This window comes from Grus americana, chromosome 3 (genome assembly GCF_028858705.1).
Source record: "Grus americana isolate bGruAme1 chromosome 3, bGruAme1.mat, whole genome shotgun sequence".
In the NCBI taxonomy this organism is placed as follows: Eukaryota; Metazoa; Chordata; class Aves; order Gruiformes; family Gruidae; genus Grus; species Grus americana.
The window spans coordinates 111,275,790-111,291,067 of NC_072854.1; the positions used below are offsets into that span (position 1 = coordinate 111,275,790).

At 39.5% G+C, this 15,278-nt stretch overlaps 1 long non-coding RNA gene across 2 annotated transcripts in view; it reads right to left on the bottom strand.

The window, feature by feature from the left end:
* LOC129205213 (uncharacterized) overlaps window positions 1-15,278 on the bottom strand; it is a 126,028-nt gene that overhangs the window by 29,746 nt on the left and 81,004 nt on the right. Inside the window, exons 1-2 of one of the 2 annotated variants that reach the window (XR_008576655.1) lie at window positions 11,055-11,116; window positions 10,604-10,652 (exon numbers count right to left, since the gene is read on the bottom strand). The exons of the other annotated variant lie outside the window; for it this stretch is intronic. This is a non-coding gene — a long non-coding RNA (uncharacterized LOC129205213). Of the gene's footprint in view, window positions 1-10,603; window positions 10,653-11,054; window positions 11,117-15,278 lie in introns of those variants that run through there. 2 annotated transcript variants of the gene reach the window in all.

Below are 15,278 nucleotides of genomic sequence, written 5' to 3' on the forward strand. Positions count from 1 at the left end.
ATTTTTGTAAGCAATTTCAGAGGGAATCAAACTTGGAAAAACGTGGAAATTACTACAGCACTATGTGTCCACGCTTGCAGAAATACCAAATTTAATGTGCAGCATGAATTACTTTTAGCCCTACTAAGAGCTTTAAATAGAAAGAAGCTATCTAGGATTTTTAATCAAAGCAAGTTTTTGAGGATGCAGACCACTCTATAAACCAATAAATAAACAGTCTGAATGAACAAAACATAAAAAATCAGAGTGCTTCAGCGTAAGCATGTGCAGCCTGCTAAAATATAATGGCTCTAGCGGGACTCAAGTACTCAGACCTATCTCCAAAGGTACCTGTGCACTATTCATATTTGTACAGGAAAATTACCCAATTGTTTGACTAGCATCAGCATATCAGATGTACAGTTTCCAACCATGTACTTAGGTCTGCCTGCTTGGCTAAGCTGATGTAAAAATCCTCTGATTTCTAGTCTAATATAATCACCTATCTAGCTCAGGAGATGCTGCAGGAAAGCATGTAAAGTAATAGAACATAAAAAGCAACAAACAGCCAACTTTAGAGGGGCCAATTTCGATTTGATTTATACCGGTTTAAGTCAGAATTTCATGATATCTACATAATAATCTATCTTCCTGACAAGAAGGCTAGGTGCTTTTGCAGGCTCAGACTGCTCAACAGTTGCTGCAATCCTACAACGAAACGTTAACTTAGCTTTGCTGACTCATTCTAGCATTTGATTTATTTCAGCTGGTGATAAGAGGAGACAGAGTGTGTCTGTGAGAGGTAGAATTTGGCTGGGTAGCTGTCAGGTGGGGAATGCCTTTAGTTTGTGGGTTACCTTCTTACTAACCAAACCTGTGTCACCATCCTCCACCTCCTCAGAGCCTTTGCTCCGGCGCAGCGGCCACAGCACCGTATTCCAGCCTGAAGGCAGGCAGGGAGAATGGCGGTGCGGAAGAGCGGATGAACTCTGATGGCATACCTTCCAAGCCAATGCACTGTTTGCATTAACACATTAATTATTGTTTATATTTGCCTCTAATCTGCATATGTATTTTAAACGAACCACCAAAAGTGTGCTCTTACAATTAAGAGTAATCTTCAATTACTTCCAGCCAGTGTGTAGTCTTGCCTGCCAATTAATTACAGAGTTCACGGAAAGCATTTACAAATTAGGCAACTGAAAGGGTAAATACAGCAGAGGAGTCATCCTGATGAGGCAGGAAATAAAAATGCCCTAAGGTAATTTATGACTCTGTTCTTGTGTCCAAAACCAAAGACTGAAGGGAATGTACTAAAACTCAATCGGCAATTTTCCAGGGTGCCAAAATGATGTTTTATACATACTAGGTCTCCACAACTCGTAAGATTTATAGTGCATTCCGAAATATGAGGCTCTTAATGGCAACAATAGATCAGTCCTTGTTTTACAAGTTACAAATGCTTTTTAAGAGCCTTTCTCCTAACAGTCTTTTGACTTCATAACAGCTGTAATTAATGTTGACAGGAGCTGTGCTCCCTAATTTTTCATGCTTTGTACCAAGAACGATGTACCATTGGTGATTTCAAAGTTAGAAAAAAAGGGGAACTTATTGTAGGAAAGTACCTGGGTCATTGAGTTCAGTCACCTACAAATACATTTTGTAATTGTTCTGATAAACTTCTCATGTTCATTCTCCAGACTGCCCCAAACAGTCTGACTGGAATTGCTAGGACTGTTCTTCTAATTTCTAAACTATATATGCATACAAGTTTATAGCCACTTGCTTTTGTGCCAATATTCTATCCTGAATTACTCAGGTAGGATTTTTTCAGAAAAGCCATAATTATATTGCGGAATTCAGTGCCACAAGATGCTGGAAGTATAAAGGGATAAATTAGAAAGCGTGGATTTACATAAGGAATATATAAGCTCAGAAACTGATCAGATAGATAAATCAATGGAAGTCCATCAAGGGCTATTAAAAATGCACATATAACTTCCTGTAGTTCCTGCGCTTCAGAGTGAGAACGTAAAGTAGGAAAAAATACAACTCTGCACTTGTCAGTTCCTATATTATTGCCATGAACATTCAATACTAGCTATTAGCAAAGAAAAGGCACCAGGATAGAAGATAACTCCTGGACTGTCCCTGAACAATATTTTTCATGTAAATATAAATCAAGCAAAATCCCTCATGCTATTCTTTTCCACTTTTTTTTTTTTTCCACTTTATCTAAATTGCAGAAAAGAAACCTCCTTCACTCTAAGTATTGAAATATGGTGAAGGTCTCCAGCGCAGTCATTGCCAGAATCTGTGATGGAATATAATTTTCTTTTATAAGAAAATTAAGGATAGCAGTGATTAAACACTTTTTCTCTTTTCTTCTATGGAATTCTTGAAAAAGCCTCTAGATATTAAATAAGAACAGCCAACACCAGGTCCATGACATCATTCATAACTGATGCCTTAAATAGCAGCTTTTTGATTAGCCTTGGCCATGTGAGAGAACTTTCCCTTTGGATTAATTGACTTTTTCAATTACTATACAGAACACTGCATGTGACTTGACAGCACTTGATGTGACAGTAACAATAAGACCAATCTTTGCTTCTGATCCATGCACGCTAAATGTATTGCCATGGAAACATTTATCCCTTTACCCCTTTTATGCTGAGATTCGTTCCCTTGAACACGTCCAGATACATAAGGCTGTTGGCCTGTATATTTTAATAGTTGCTGAGGGAGACACTGGGGGGCCATAGGAAGAGAGACAGGATATGTATATAGCCTGGAGCAATATGTTTATGAAAATCCCCTCACAGCAAACTATGTCTCTTCCTGACTGAAGTAGGTTTTCAATGTTGCCCCTAAACTATGATCAACCACAGATTTTTGACAAGTATCAGAACACATTACCATATAGAGTTAGCAGGCAGGCAGAAAGTCCTGCCAGAAAATTGTATCTCCTGACAGATATACTACAGCAATGTCTTCTTTATAATTCAATGGGAATTGAATCAGGCAACAGGTGCAAAGGCAGTCTCTGAAAAGCTGATTCCAGTTCAAATCTCTGAAAAGCAGTACATGCTTCTCCAGAGACCAAGGTAGGTGAGTGATTAGGCTATGGCAGGATTAAGGAGTAAAGGCTATTTTCTCCTCTCAATGAATATGTTTTATTATCTATAAATAATAGGATTTTGGTTCTTTGGTTTTCACAGAAAATAAAATACTAATGGACCACAAGGGCTCTCTAACTGCAGGTTTCAAGCAATACGTGTGCTTTCAGCTGTAGTCTGGAAACACTACCTCTAATGGTAACACACCAAGACCAAAATATGGATTTCCTTAAAGTCCTTAGCAGAATCCTTCAAATCCTAGGAGCTTTGCCCCTCCAGGTCAGAGGAGGATATTCATCTAGAGATGAGTGTCAAAGCTATTCTCTTGCCTGAAAAAAGTTTCATATTTGTAGTTACATATTTGTATTCCAGAACTATATAAAGTATAAAATTACATGTTTTAATCAGTACTCAATATTAATCTTAGTATAAGAGGTATCATAGTTGCTTAATATACTATAAATTAGGTCAGCTTCAGTTTACTTATAAATCTCTGCTGTTCTCATTTAGATTTTTTAAGGAAAAAAATTGACTTTGTTTACATTAAGTGACCATTGCTGGACTTTAATTCCTATTTAGTATTTTTATCTTGCAAAGGTTTTTGTAGTATTTGTTATCTTGAAAATTCGAGCTTATTGGCTTAATTTTTTGTATCCCCATTAAATGGCATCTATTCAATTCAGGCTGTTTTGGGGCTGAGCAGTCTTCTGTTCTCTGCATTTTATAGAGGTTTGGGTTCATGACTGGAACCTCAACCAAAATGCCAAAAAGTGCTCTGCATATGGGCTTTCCAGCTTACCCAAAAGACATTCCTTTGGATGCATGGTGCCTTACCATAGCATTAAATAGAGAGAACATCTCAACACTTATAATTAGGGTCAGATTTAAAATAAGTTACCTGATGTGTGAAAGCCTAATACATCCCATTGGATGTCTTCCCAGTTAAAACCTAGCTTTCAGTATCAAACAGAACAAAAAGAACATATGCTTCTGTTTCAGGATGCTGAGCAGTGATGGGTCAGAGACTTTTAAAAAGAATATTTTTTTATATATATCAGGATATGGAGATAAATTCAACCTCAGAATCCTGCCAGAATAGAACTTTGGTCTGCAAAATATCCCCTAATGACTTGTTTTATCATTGAAACATTTGTATGTCTCATTTCAATACTATTTTATATTTGAAACTTTTTTTTTTGGTACTGTATTATCATTGCTAAAGCCAGTTCAAAGCAAAATTAAACAAACACTTCTATCAAAAAACCCTACTGTCATTAAAAAAAAGACGAAAAGAAGGCCTCATTTCCTTTCTACTCCAAGGATTTAAAAAAAATGCTATGTCTTCAATCAGATTCAGAAGGCAAGCAACATTTTAGTTCAGAACTTCGATCCTCCACGCAGCTCAGCATGTAGCACTGTTGCCTGGATTTCTGCATATACCAATAGAATGTCACCAAAAATGTACATGTGCACCTGAATTTGAGAATCAATAAATATTTTATTGCTGAAAATAATTGCCCTTGGATCCATAAAGTGTTACCGTAATTAAGTGAAAAATATGTGATTGTTGTAGAGGCCAATTGTTACCTAACTTTGCAGAATCTATCATAGCAATTATGCTGCTATGTGTCATCAGTTACAAGTTAATGACTTGTTTGCTAAATCTGACTCCTACCTACAAAAGTGCTTTAATTCATTAATTTGCAAAATACCTTAGCATATAAGCATCAAAGCTGTTTTAAGATCTACAGAAGTGTCATCCACTATAAAAGATAACTGCAAATTAAATTGGGAGTGGGAAAGAGGAGGGAAAAGTTATAATGGGTGTTTATATACAGCTGTACAGAAAAGCAGAGTATTGAGTCAGAAAGGTACATTTAGACTAATGTAGGCTTTCTTTCAATTAAGTGCACTAACTAGGATTAACTCTCTGTTAGATTTTGATTTGGCACTTGGGCTTATTTATGGAAACAATGGTTTGAGTTGCTCTCAGGTCAGGGAAGCCTAATGTCTGCCACTGGGAGATCATATGTTCCACCCCACTCAAAACCATCAGGCATCAGTAGGTGAGCACTTTTTTGAAGCAGCATGTCTAAAAATATAGTGAAGTGAAATCTCTCCCCTCAGAGACACTCAATTGCAGAGAAACCCATCTCCCTGAGGTTTGGGGGAAGAACAATAGCATGAAGACACAGATGAGTCCTGGTGAATGAGATCAGCCACAAGACAGAGCACACTGTGTTTCAGCAGTGGATATTATCACCTCTGGAAGAAATAAAAGACTGGATAGCCTACAGATCTTTTTATTTCCAAGAACTTCAAATCAGTGTCAGTCAGAACAAGGAGAACTGCCTGAATAAAAGACACTGTTCTCCCAGAAAAGCACAAAGACAAAACTCCAAACTGGTAATAGAGCAAAGAAGAAAGAATATGCTCCCACACTATCCTCAACCTCTGAGAAATAATTTTTTTCTACTTATTAATTTTTTATATAAAGAGATTTATTCTCATTCCCTCTTATGTAAGTAATCTCCTACTTAGGGAATTGTCAAAAGTGAGAATGAACACTGCAGGAATTTAAGAAATTTGGCTTCTAATGACTTTTAGTAGCTCCTGCATTTAATTATTTTTTAAATCCTTCTTAGTAGGGAGAACTGGATTAAAATCAGATTGCAGAGCAATAACTTGTGAAGTGAGTGACCATGCCAGCCTCACCATGTGAACATGATATACAGTGTCAAGCAACCACAGGCAGCAGCTATATTGGAAGGAATTAAACTACAAAAGGGAATTTCACATTGCCCAAGGTGCAACAGGACATAATGCTGCACTATGATACCACTGATTCACACAGATGTGCACAGGAATACATTAGCCTCAGAGATGGAAAAAATTACAGCTAAGTTAGATGAGGCAACATCAATAATGTGTTTATTTTAAAAGATGATTCTTGTTAGTTAACTATTTTCCCTATATATCCCACCTTGATCATCAGTGCATGCCTACTACTAAGCTCAACAATTTATTAGATATAGCACATTGATGATTTCTCTAAGTCTTAAACCAGGCTGAATCAAAAGTGAAGAAAGGCACACAAGGAAATTCTTGGATGACTGTTTTTTCAACCAACTTCTACCCTTCTTTAAACAGTCATGTTGCCTGAGAATCTGTCTGAAGGTGGGAGATTATTTCTTTGTGGAAAATGAATATCAAGCAAATATTAATAGGCAACGGAAGACCTGGAATTAGAATGGAAATAGTTTTGTAGCCCCAGCTATAGGGTTCTAATCAGCTCCCTCAGTAATTACAGAGATTAAAGAGAGAGAAGTTTAAACAGACACCAAGTAGAATCATTAGCATCATTGCAGGATCTCCACAGAACAGATTTATTGAACCAAAAAAGGTAGACCTGCGTGCTTAGAAGAAAAACTTGTTTGTGTCGTTCTGAATCTTCACCAGCAACAGTAAGATAAATCTGCCTCCACACAGAGGGACAAAGGAAAGGAAACTTCTGATGGAGCAGAGTAATATACTCCACCAGCTTCCCTTTATCATTTGAGTTTTCTTGAAGAGGGTCCTTTCCAAAGAAAAAGACATATTGCAAGTACCGAACAACATACTGCACTCAATCATGGCTTTGTGATGCCATCAGACAGGTTTTAAACATTAGCAGGGACTGTAATTTTCCTTCCAGTGCCCACGAAAATGTGTATTTTCAGGAAAAAAAAAAAGTAGACAGAAAGACAGTCACATTTGACACTGAAGACAGAGAGCCTGTGCCTAATGGGCTGGAGAAAAAGTCTAAAAGCAGTTCATCTCGCTGAACTCCCTGAATGACCCTTGTAATGCAGTTGTGGCTAGCAAGACATATTGCTGCAAAATGGGCAAGGGACAATTGTGTGAAGGACAGTTAAAACTTGCACACTTGGTCAGGTTTTCAAAATATTTTGAGGCAAGACATCAGCTTGCCTCCTAATTCATCTGAACAGCCTAATACAGCCACCTTCAGTACTGTTAATGTATTAACCTACATTCTGGCAACCAGTTTAAAGCTAAACATGAAGTGCTTAGCAAACAGAGCTGTAAATGAGATATTTATTTTCTGTGTTCAGACTTTATGTGCAAAACACAGAACGGTGTAACCCTATAGTTACTGCCAATGCATTACCAAGCTTCATGACCTTAGGCGGGTTGTGCTTCCTACAACCATGAACAGCATCACCCCCTTCCCCCTCCCTCACACCACAGCAGCGTTAACCAGGAAGAGCGAGCAGCAGTAAGCCCCTAGATAGCCATGTTCAGACATTGTGAAGGGGACATTCATATAACCCACTAGTGACTTCAACATCATGACAAGCTTAGGAGAGACACGGTGTCAGATATTTACTCTTTATTGCTAGACACTGCTTTGAAAATAGTAATGGCTCTCCAGAACAGAAGAGATGACCAAGTGACAGAGGGATTCTTTTGTTTCTCCCAAACTCCAGAAGGCCTTTCCTTTCCAGGTTGGTGCCCCACAACATGGAGCATGCAAAATGTAAGTACAAATTCAGCTTAGTAGAGCAGCAATGGATGCTGACATAGTTACCCTAGCAAGTTCCTTATCAAAAGACCTGGCAGTCCTACTTCACAGCTAGAGTGGTACCCAAACCAAAGCAAAAAACAAAACAAAACATAACAAAACAAGGCAAACAATGCAGCATGGACAATTCTCATGTGAATGTTGTTGCTCTTCATTCAGCGTGGACACACAAAACACTCAAGTTTTATAGAATCACAGAACCATAGAATCATTTAGGTTGGAAGAGACCTTTAAGACCATCAAGTCCAACCATTATCCTAGCACTGCCAAGTTCACCACTAAACCATGTCCCTAAGCAGCACATCTACGCATCTTTCAAATACCTCCAGGGATGGTGACTCCACCACACTTCCTGGGCAGCCTGTTCCAGTGCCTGACAACCCTTTCAGTAAATTTTTCCTAATATCCAATCTAAACCTTCCCTGGCACAACCTGAAGCTGTCCTTTTACTTGTTACCTGGGAGAAGAGACCAACACCCACCTGGCTACAGCCTCCTTTCAGGTAGTTGTAGGGAGCGATCAGGTCTCCCCTAAGCCTCCTTTTCTCCAGGCTAAACAACCCCAGTTCCCTCAGCCGCTCCTCATAAGACTTGTGCTCTAGACCCTTCACTAACTTTGTTGCCCTTCTCTGGACATGCTTCAGTACCTCAATGTCCTTCTTGCAGTGAGGGGCCCAAAACTGAACACAGTATTTGAGGTGCAGCCTCCCCAGAGCCGAGTACAGGGGCACAATCACTTCCCTACTCCTGCTGGCCACACTATTCCTGACACAAGCCAGGATGCTGTTGCCCTTCTTGGCCACCTGGGCACACTGCTGGCTCACATTCAGCCAGCTGTCGACCAACACCCCTAGGTCCTTTTCCACTGGGCAGCTTTCCAGCCACTCTTCCCCAAGCCTGTAGCATTGCATGGGGTTGTTGTGCCCCAAGTGCAGGACCTGGCACTGAGCCTTGTTGTACCCCTTTAGGGTAGGCATGTGCCTGTTCAGGAGGAAAAAGGGCCAAAACCATAGCAAGAAGATGAGATTGGCCACTGTCTGCCTTCAGGTGTGCTGGATACACCAGCCTCCCTGGTAGCGAGAAACAGCAGCATTGGGAAGTGTAGAAACAGCTTTATTTTTCTTTCTATTGAGAGAAGAAAGTTGCAATTAAGTTGCTGAAACAATCAAATGAAAGAATGTGTGAATGTTATATTATTTACAAAGCCCAGCATTGGTAAGCCCTGAGAAGGTGCAGTGAAACAGTGACATTTTCCCACCCTGCAGTTCAGGACTGTATTTACTGCCGCCAGCTGTGGAACAAACAGAAGACTACGTCTCCCTCTGGCACATGCTTCCTCAGCAGCAGCATCCTCAGTTGTCCTTTCTCCCACAGTAGCATTTCAAGTAGAACTGAAGGAGTCAAATTACAGACTCATCTTGGGACTACATCTGACTTGCTGAGCCTCTTCTACTGTCTATGACGTGCCAGTCAGGAAACAGATTTACTGGTATGTGTCAGGCTGTTCGCAAAGCTGGGAAAAAGAACTTGGTGGTTTGGCCTTAAGCTCACAGAACTAGGCTAAAATAAATCAGCAAGATCTAGGCTAAAATAATTTAGCAATTATTTTCTGATAACAGAAACAATTTCCATCCACCTGAAGCCCCGCATCATTCTCACATTTCCCAGAATGGAAGCATATTTTAAGGGGAGATTACTTCCAGAAAAAGGACTAGGTGTTTTGTACCCCTTATTCCCTAGAGTAAGTGGCTGTAGTAATTATGAAGATGACAGCAAAACAGCAATAAGGATATTGCATCAATCTTCCCACAGCAAGCAGTCAACGGTAAGAAAGGTCATCACTGACCTTAATATTGCAGTTCAGAATACATGTGAAAATCTAGAAAACCCTGTTGAACTTACTGGCAGCCGCACATGCACAGAGCCCTTTGAAAAGCAGGTCCATGTCTCTGTAAGGTCGTCTCTGCCAGCAGTCTCCTCTCCCAGGGCTGGAGAAACTCCCAGCAGTCCTCCAATAAATATCCCACAATGAAACGGAAGAGAGGGTCGGTGTTTTAGCTGTCCTGTTGTGATTTTCCTCAGCATTCTGTACACTCAGCAATAAAAGGCAACCTTAAAGTTGCAAATCAGAGCTATATACCCACTCCGCTTGGCTCCACCACAGAAAGAACTACATCCCTCCATGGGCTCCCTGGCTGGGGACACCAGAACAACTGCTCTGCATTGAAACTTTGGCTGAAAAACGTTGAGAGTTGTAATTTAGTAGCTGCAGACTGCAGACTAAGGCAACTTCTTCTTTTTTCTTAACTGTATTTCTAAGCAGGTCCCCACTACTCTAACCTTTTGGGGGGGATTATGGAGATTTCCCTGGCATTGATGAATGCAAACTCTGCCACAGATTTTAATACCTGGAATTAGTTTTAGGATCAGGGTTAAATCTTTACCCTTCATAGCTTAAGAGAGGAGACATCTTTGAAGATTTATATCAATCAGATCACTGGGGTTTTTTCTTCATTCTAAGCCTGTTTTTGTCTCAGTGGGCTTTAAGAGTTACGAAGTATCATAATACCTGTTGCAATATACGTTTGTATGTGGAAACACTCAGGTCAATTCTATTTCAATCTATTCTGATTTTAAAATAATAACGTCCCCTCTCACTTAACAGCCAACTCATTCCTGAAATACATTTCATTTTGAGTTCAAAGTACTGTCATTCAGGTTAAAAAAGTGATAATATTACCCAAAAGCAAACACAGTAGATAAAAAAAAAAAAAAAAAAGCCTTGCCTTTCTTTATACAAGAGTAGAACCGCAGAACTTCACAAACAACTAAGGCAGAGAGAAAGCACCAAAGTCTTTACTATCACTTGTTTTGAAAGTAGAGCAATTCCTCCCCCCACCAATCCTTCAAATCCTAGCATTCACCATTGAACTCAACGCAAGAATATATCTCCTGCTGGAATGGGTGGAGGAGCTGAAAGACAACATAAAATCCATGTGCTGTGACATGCTCACTTATCTTGAATCAATAGTCATGAAATCAGCAGTATCAAGCTCTCACCTATGCGTAATAAATAGCAGAGATGAGATGGACACACAACTTGCATCCACAGGGGTGCTATACATCACCCATTTACAGCAAGGGAGTGGAGAGAGAAGAAATTAAGTGGGTTTATGCAATACTGTGATAATTCTATATGATTGTCCTTTTTATCCCTTCTATTTCTGCTGTTAGCAGTATCAGTTTCACTAACCAATTCATGGGCATTTTATGAATACTAATCTGGGTGGAGAACATGCCTATTTGATGTACATAGTTGATTTTACTGCACCAACGTTTCCGCAGGGCAAATGGAAACACAGGGAAGGCACTCACTGTGAGAAGCGGGGCAGTCCAGTGGAGGGAGCCCCCGGTGCTACTGAGGGAAGGTGCATTGCCAGCACTAGCTTTGCCACTGGCCAGCTGCCTTTGTCCTCTGCATCTGTAAAATGGAGATAAAGGTGTTTACTGCAAGTTAAAACAATTTGGGATGTGAAGCCTGTATAGAATCCAAGTCTTGCAGTTTTGCATCACTATTAACAAGTCCACCACCTCCAGCTCTCTAGGAAAGAAGAAAAAAGGAAATAACAAAATATTGGTTCCCTACTCTACTTAGAAAATCATGTCACATCTCTGTGGGCCCTGAACGCCCCACTCACCTCTGCTTGTCGTCCTATGACTACCAAATTCTATTTAATATTTTTTTAATGACTTGGATGACGGACTAGAGTGTATACTTGTAAAATCAGCACAAGGAGAGGGGGTGGAAGCAGGCCGACAGATAGGATGAGAATCCAAAATTTAGCTGATAAATTGGAAAGAGTTTTAACCAATAGGATGCAGTTCAATAAAGACAAGCTCAAAGTGCTACACAGAATAAAGAGAAATCAAAACCAGAAATACAAAATGGGAAGCGGCTGGTGACACAGCCATGTAGTAGAAAAAAGATGAGACCTAACTCTGTAGCACAAAGAGCATATACATTGACCACATGACAGTGCAGACAAAACAGCAAGCCTCAACTCTAAGTACATTAATGCTGAGTCACACACCACCTAAGAGTTATTTCTTCCTCACCTAGATGAGGCCTCGCTACATTAGCCAGTTTTGCAGTGCTTAAAATAGCAAGGAGACCAATCTGACAGAATCCAGAGGAAACCAAGAGGATTAATCAGAGGGAATGGAAAAAACCAAAACAAAACAAAACCAAAAACCCCCCAACAAACTACAAGAAAAGATTGAAGGAGCTGATAGCAAACACAAAGGTCTGCTAAGAAAGGAGGGAAAGATGATGCAGCTTATTTGGAATAGGGTTAGAGATTATGATGATTGTAGTCATCAGAATGATGAAACATGGAAACTGGCTGGGTAGGGCTGTTGTGGCAGCTCCTTAATTGGAAGCTTTTAAGGAAACGGTCAGTTAGGGATAATGTAGGTACACTTGTCTGGGGACGTCTAAAACATGGTTTGATGACCTGTGGTGGTTCCTTTCTGCACTGCCTAAGTCCTAAACTGGAAAATTCACATGGTTTTATCATGTACTGAAAATTTTGTGCTTTCATTTTATTTTGGGATTATTTCAACTTTTGAGAAATACCATTTATTTAGAGCAGGAAAAGCAACGAAAATGGAGACCGAGCGTATTAAAGCCAATGTACGTTGAATCTTTACATAATACTGAGATAGTGATCAAATAAAATGTAACAGCAAAATAAGCAGGTAAAGAGAAGCTACATAAACCTGGAATGTACAAATCAATGCCAACACAACCTGCTAAGTAGGTCCTGGCAGATTGCACTGGCATACACAGGATGACTCTGGTCTGTTTGGTGTTTGTTCATTCTTTCTCTCACTCTTGCCCTTAGCACAGAAAGCATCCAGCCCTTGAATTTCAAGTGCCAGTGTATGCTAGCCCCCTTTCTGATTGCTGCTTCTTTGTTTAAATTACAAGCTCTTAGCAGCAAGCACCTTGTTTCATATTATGCTACAAAACATCCACCACTATGCTGATGTTCTAACAAAGACAGACAAGACAATGGCATTTCAAAAAGCTGATTAAGAAAAGCCATTACTCATCTCCAGGGTCTCATACAATTGCCTTCGGGAAGATAAATAGTGCTACAAATATAGGCTTTTGTGAATAAGGCACTGGGATGATAAGAACTTAATTTCCATAGGAGGAAAGATATACATTTAAGTTGTAACTGCTTTTATTGTTGTGTGAGCTTCCAGCCAGAATTCAGCTGCAGCATCACTAAACAAAAAAACCCCATAAAGTATTAAGTCATATTACAAAGTATGGCAAGCTATAAATTACTGAAGACAGACTTTTGTCAGTAACCACCATATGATAAGAGAGTATGTAGTTAATGAACAAGTCCACAAGCCACTAAGTTTGTTGAGTGATTGGAACTGTCTGGCCTAACTAACCTTCCTTTATTACATGAATCCTCCTAGTAGTGTCTTGAACAAGCCTGCCTCAAACAGCTACAACAAAGGCTAGCACTGGAAGGAAATTAGATGAAACACACAGTTCATCAGTTTCTAAAGGCTCATGAAGGCATGATTCCCCTTAAAGATTTACTGGTATCACTGGAAGTTAAACACATGCATCCAGAGGAGAAAAGGACTTTGGGTGTATAATCTGCAAAAGTAATGGATGTTCAAAAAGACAAATAAATGAACACTGTTTGCTAAGGGGAGAAAGTTCTTTCATGTTTATGCTACTGAAACATTCTGCCTTCTGGTTTTAAGAATAAGGCTCATCTGGATTTTTGAGTATTTCACAACAGTGTCAGACAAATATATACTGTAAATAAAAGCTCCATTTTAAGTGACCCCAGTATGTTTTACCTTGTTTGTGGTCTTAAAATTCCACTGGGGAGGAAAGTTTGCATAGTAAGTATACTTTCTTCAAACAGCTTTTATTTTATTCTCTTCCTACAGCTTAAAGATGTAACTGTATATAAGAATTCTCATAGGCACCACATATAGCTATTTGCATGCCCCACAGAATGCCCCTGCAGTGCGACTACTGTGACAGCCTTCACATACTGCATGACAAGCTTGACCTCTGTTCTTCTGAAAAGGTCCTAGAACACATCACTCCATCACATCATAGAAAAAATTTTTCCATCCAAACAGTCCTAGCACCTTTCCCATTCCAACCTGGGAAGCTGGGCAATGGACACTATTCTCAACTGCAGCAAAGGGACTACTCTGAAAAACTCTCTAAAGAACAACAGCAAACACTGGATGTGAGGGAAGTCAGGCTGAATCCCTGCATTCTGATGGGAGAAAAGCAATGATTCCCATCTCTTCAATGGGATTCAAAAGGTTACTGTAGAAAATCTCATTTTTTTAATCACAGCTCTCCAGTGGTGGATCACTTTACTTAAAAAAGATGACAAATGCCACCACAAGGCTGACGTGCCTCACTTTGCCAACACCTTCAGAAACAGAAATCACAGTTGACAGTGAAGACTGTTTCCATATTAAGATCTATAAAAAGAAATTAGAATTCTTTGAAGAGAGTCCTTTCCTAAACAATTAAATCTCAACTAGCAATTCTTCCTGCATTTTAAAAGATTTATCCAAAGAGTTAGAAATGCCTATCAGCTTCTTGGTTGCTCAACCAGAAATGTCAAAATAAACCTCTTCAGACTTAAGTTCCTCTTACTTAGAGGAAAAAAAATATTCAAAAACTAACTACAATTCTAGTATGCCTTATACTGCCAAAGACCAACAAGACCCAGAAATATAGACTCCCTGATGTCAGAAAATATGTGGAAAGCTGTTAGAACAGATGGGTTATTATAAAGATTCCTTTTAAAAAGAAGAAGAAAAATAAAAAGATAGCCACTTTCAAGCACACACATCATCTTGGTGTTCATCTAACCAAACGTAATTTCTGCTGCTTTCTTTTTCCGTGAAAGGAAACAAAGGTCTCAGAGTACCTTTAATGTGGGGTCCCTTTAAGCTTGCTAAACTGAAATGACAGAATATCCATACTGCAGGAAATTAATTAATTGTATAAACTGCCAGCATGTAGAGCAGGTGGCTAGACTTCTCCTAACAGAACAGCATAAAGCCTGTGTTTAGATTTACTTCCATAAAATATTATAAAATGTAGAGACTGAAAACCAACAGAACAGCATGGATCTGCTCCATCTAGCACTGATTTTTCCAGACATCTTAAGCAGCCATGAAGGGCAGGGGGGGGAGGGATTTAAGTTGTTTTTTCTAATAGCAACCATGGAAAATTATGTTAATGTTCAGGAAAAGGATCTCCCACACAGTAAAAATTGTATTTTCCTACCCATCGGGCTCATGTCAGGATTGTGGATTCGAATGACAAATGGGACACACATCTGCTACTTTTTATTCTGATGAGGTTTGTGAAGTAAGCACAGCCAAGAGAGAATAAGCCCCATCCTCAATACCACTGCTAAGAAAGGCTTATTTGTTCTCTTCAGTGTGGAAATCCACTGAGATGTCTCTGGAGTTAGGAAAATCTTGACTGTTTTCCCTGGTTAACTCTGGGATTTTGGTAGGTTTTTA